Below are 4,282 nucleotides of genomic sequence, written 5' to 3' on the forward strand. Positions count from 1 at the left end.
GTATACGTGAGTCTGTTTTGTGGCTTCCCTGGGCACAGTATCTGAGATTTTCCATGGACCTTGCAGGGCCTCAGCCCCATGTGGCACCCAGCTCAGGGCCTGGTTAGAGTGTCAGTGGGCTGTGATGAGGCTCTCCTGCAGGACACTGGGTGAGCGTAGTCCATGGTACAAGCTGTAAACTCTGCATGAAGGTGTCTGCAGGGTGCCCAAATGCCATTCTCCCTGAGGGTAAAGTTCAGGAGTTAGGGCCAAGCTGGAACACCTCGAGGAGCCTGTGGCAGAGAGGTGTGTGACACTCATTCTGTGTAACAGATCAAAGACAGTGAATGGCCGCTTCTTTTCCAGAGCAGCAATGCCTCCTCCTGTCTCTCACCCTCCCCGAGGCCAGGCTCTTGCTTTTGAGGTCCCCAAGTCTCTGGCACATTGGGTTTCGCCTCTGGCCTCCACAGTGGGTCCTGGGCCCTCTCAGAGCAGAGAAGCTGAGTTACAGGCCTGGGAGCCAAACCCCACAGCAGCCTTCACGTGGTGCTGACCCTGTCAGAGCCACATGGTGCGGTGGGACTGGGCTTCCCTGAGATGCAGCCCTGTTGTTCCCAGTGTCCACCAGCACCTCTGCATGTGGTACCCACCTCGCCTGGCTTGGGCTGTAATCTGCATGGCAACCCTCAGCTGTTAAGGACATTAAATCCCAAGGCCAGTGGTTTTGTTCCTACCCAGAATGTCTGTCCCTTGCCCAGCCACATGAATGAGAACAGTGACACCCATGGCAGTGTGGCTCCCACTCCCAGACTGACACCCACTACATGAGTGGAGCCCCTGAGGGAGCACTAACTGGGGTTCTGGCCATCCTGGGATGAGGGCACCCAACCTTTTCCTTGGTTTCCCACAGCCCTGGGATTGAGCGGGGCACCTCAGGGTGCAGACCCTCCTAGCAAGTGCTGGGGCAGGGAAGAACACTTGCAGGGTGTGGTGGGGGCTCCAGCCATCTCTCACCTATGTCCCCTGCCTCTGGGGACAGGACAGCAAAGGGCCAGTACAGGTAGTTGGGGGTGGGCCTGGGGTCATGAGGCAGCTCTGGAACTGTGACAAGCCTCCCCTGACTTAGTGTGCATGTTTGTCGAAGGAGATTGGCACAGCAGTGACAGTCTTAAAAGCCAGAAATAAGGAACAACCCAGGAGTGACGGGACATCATTCGACTCAACAGGAGTGGTGCAGTGGGGGTCCACCCAGACCCCAGGCAGAGGCCATACACCTCAGTCTCGCCAGAGGATGCAGAAAATTCAAGTCAGGCTGAGAGTGGGCTGGGCAGAGGCAGTGTGGTGGGTAGATGCTAAGTGGCACGGGGCTCTTTGGGCACAGGAATTTTCCCAAGCTTGGCAGTGGGCTGCCTGTGAGTGTCCCCCATTGCAGGCCTATGCTCTCCAGACTGGGGTGTGGACCTGTGAGATGAGGTGCTATCATGGCCCTGGCCATCAGGGAGGCCCTGACCACCCTGAGACCCTGCAATGGGGCTGGGGTTGGTATGCTCCGTTTCCAAGGGCAGCCTCAGTGCTACCCTCTTGGGGTAGTCTTGCTTGTCTCTGGTATCCTATGGTCTCTGCAGACCCATGCCCACTAGCAGAAAGGCTGCAGAGCAGGACTCCGAGTTCTGGGGGGCCACCCCTGTGCCTGCCATGGTAGAGGCAGAAGGACCAGCAGAAGTGGTTTCCAGCCAGTAGCCCCTCAGTTGCTCCTTGTCCAGTTTCTAAAAGTGTGAGCTATGGACTCCTACACAGGCAGGAGAAGTGCTGACAAGTGTGGGGTGGGCACTGTGGGGACCATTGTGCTTTGCCCCCCAAAGTGGACATGTGGGGGTGAGCTCCACTGATGGATTTGCCACTTCACTATGTGTGTTCGGTACCTGCTGCTATGCATCCCCATCCCCATGAATTCCTGTGCCCCTCGAAGTGAGGGGCCGAGTGTTTCTGTGTGCATGTGAGTGTGCGTGCACTGTGGCTCATGGGGTCAGAGCACACTGACTTGGGAGGCTGGGCCATGGTTCAGTGCTGGCATACTGTTGCCTGAACACAGACTCATGGTGCTGGATGGGTAGTGGACGCTGCTGTCTCCTTGGCATCTCCAACATCTTCTTCTTCCCTGTCAGTACCACTGTGGCCTGCAGCTCACATGTTTTCCTCCTCCTGAGTCCTGCTCGGGGGTCTGGCTGTGTCTTGCGGTGACCCTGCCTCATGGGAGGGTGGGCAGGTTGTCCTCACGTATCTGGGGTGCTGCCCAGTACCATGTGTCCCTGGCTTCATGGAAGCTCCCAGCCTCTCAGTCACACGCAGGGTTCTGTGGGGATGTGCTGTGTGTAGGTCGAGGTCTGAAAGGCGACTGCACCAGCACAGCTGGCAATGTCTACAGATGGGTTCATGGCACAGCATGCTGATGAGAGGGAGTTGACTTGTCCTGGGGAGGATAAGGGGTGCTAAGGTGCTAAGGTGCTAAGGTGCTAACGCACTCAGAAGGAAAGCCCTTCTTGGGAAGCACTAAAAACTAACAAAAAACAAACAGCAAGAAAACACAGAAAATGGGCCCGGTGACAAAAAAGGAAAAGAAAACTGAAATAAATTCATGCCATAAATGTAAAGAGCACAATCCAGTCCATCCCACCACCTCTAGAAGCAGCACTTTCTCTCCTGCTTCACAGGGCACAGTTGGCACTTCCCCTCCTCTTCCTCTTTCTCCTCCTCCTCTTCCTTCTCCTCCTCTGCAGTGCACAGTCATTTCTCTTTCCCTCCCTGTCCAGAGCAGGAGACCTGAAGTCTCTCTCAGGCTCTGTTTGGACCTCAGGTGTTTTGAAACCTGGGGCTTAGCCAGCTGGAGAACTGGGCTGCATTGTTCGGCCACTTGTATGTTTGCTCTTCTTGGCAGTCGGTAGAACAGGACTAGAGCCCATGCCTTAGGAAGAGAGGTGTGGAGCCTCTCTGGCCCTGGCGCGGTGCCCTCCATGGCCTTATCCCTTCCAAAATGATTGTGGGTACTTGTGGTTTCTCCTGGGTCCACCAGTTGAGCCCAGGCCAGCCCCAACCCCAGCCCAAGTCCAGCCCCAGCCCTCGCCCCAGCCCTTGCCCCAGCCCCTGCTATGTTTGCCCTTCTCCTCTGTGGCCTTTTGCCCTTGGCTACAGGAGGCGCCTGGGAAGATTACAGAACATTCCAGAGTTCCAGCATTGCCTCAAAGGAGAAAACATGGAGTTGGGGGTGTACAGCACAGGGTTGGACAGCTATCCTTCCCTGGCTGTGGGATCCCAAGTCCCACCCATGTGGGTCTGCATGAGACCAAATGGAGGTGAGATCCCAAGGCCCTGCAGGACTGAGCCCTGCCTCTCTACCCTGCACCTGGTGGGCAGATTGTCTGCTCAGTAACCAGGCCTGACGCTCCCTGGAACCTGACTCTGATCTTCACAGCTCCAGCCCCTACCTGAGGTCAGCGAGCCCATGTCATCTAGACATCAGTTCTGGATCTGATAGGGACTGGGTAGAGCTCTGTCCTGCACCAGAGTCGGTGTCTACTGGCCTGGGTCTAGGATGCAGTGTGAACTTGTCATCTGCAGAACAGAACTTATGCCCTGACCTCAGCACCCGCACTGGGACCCTCTCTGGAGCCTGTGGGTACTGCTGTCTCCAGACAGAATTCCTTAAACAGATAGACTCCCCCTGGAGCTGTTAACCTTGTCTCAGGCTCTTTGAGACCAAGCAAAAGCAGCAGCCAATCCAAGCCCCATCCTCTGTCCCCCAGGCATCTGCCTCCTAGGAGGTCAAAAGGAGTTGGAGTCCAGGAGCATTGGGTATTGCTACACCCAGCTCACAGCCCCCTGAGTCAAAGGGCATTGTACAGAGGAAACTGAGGCCCAGAGACACAGAGGGAGCATGCAGTTCCAACTTCCCGTGTCAGTTTGGTGTATACCTGGGTTTTCTTTTTTTGCTAGGAAGAGGCCCAGAGCCTAGGGCTTCACCAGGGAGGCCAGGAGCCTGGACAGTCTGGGCTCTGCAGGTTTGGCCCACGGCAGGGACAGCACACATCAAGCCAGGGCCCCACTAATGTGATGCTGTTTAGGCCCTTGCTGGGGCCACTGGGGAGGCTTGTGAGAAGCCTGGCCAGAAGCGGAGAGCGGGGACTGAGAGCAGCTTCAGTGGAGACCAGAGACTTGGTCTGCATCAGACCAGGGCCAGGGCCAGGGCCATGGCAGACTACCTCCCTGGGCTTAAGAACCGCACAGAGCAGAGAATGCACACACAGGG

General features: G+C 56.6%; 1 protein-coding gene across 1 annotated transcript in view; it reads left to right on the plus strand.

Annotated features, from left to right (window-relative positions):
- Positions 1-4,282, plus strand: part of Tmem255b (transmembrane protein 255B) — a 70,675-nt gene that overhangs the window by 24,383 nt on the left and 42,010 nt on the right. The window lies entirely within an intron of this gene.

Source organism: Cavia porcellus, unplaced genomic scaffold, assembly GCF_034190915.1.
Source record: "Cavia porcellus strain 051 isolate PalLab524CR breed Dunkin Hartley unplaced genomic scaffold, mCavPor4.1 scaffold_4, whole genome shotgun sequence".
In the NCBI taxonomy this organism is placed as follows: domain Eukaryota; kingdom Metazoa; phylum Chordata; class Mammalia; order Rodentia; family Caviidae; genus Cavia; species Cavia porcellus.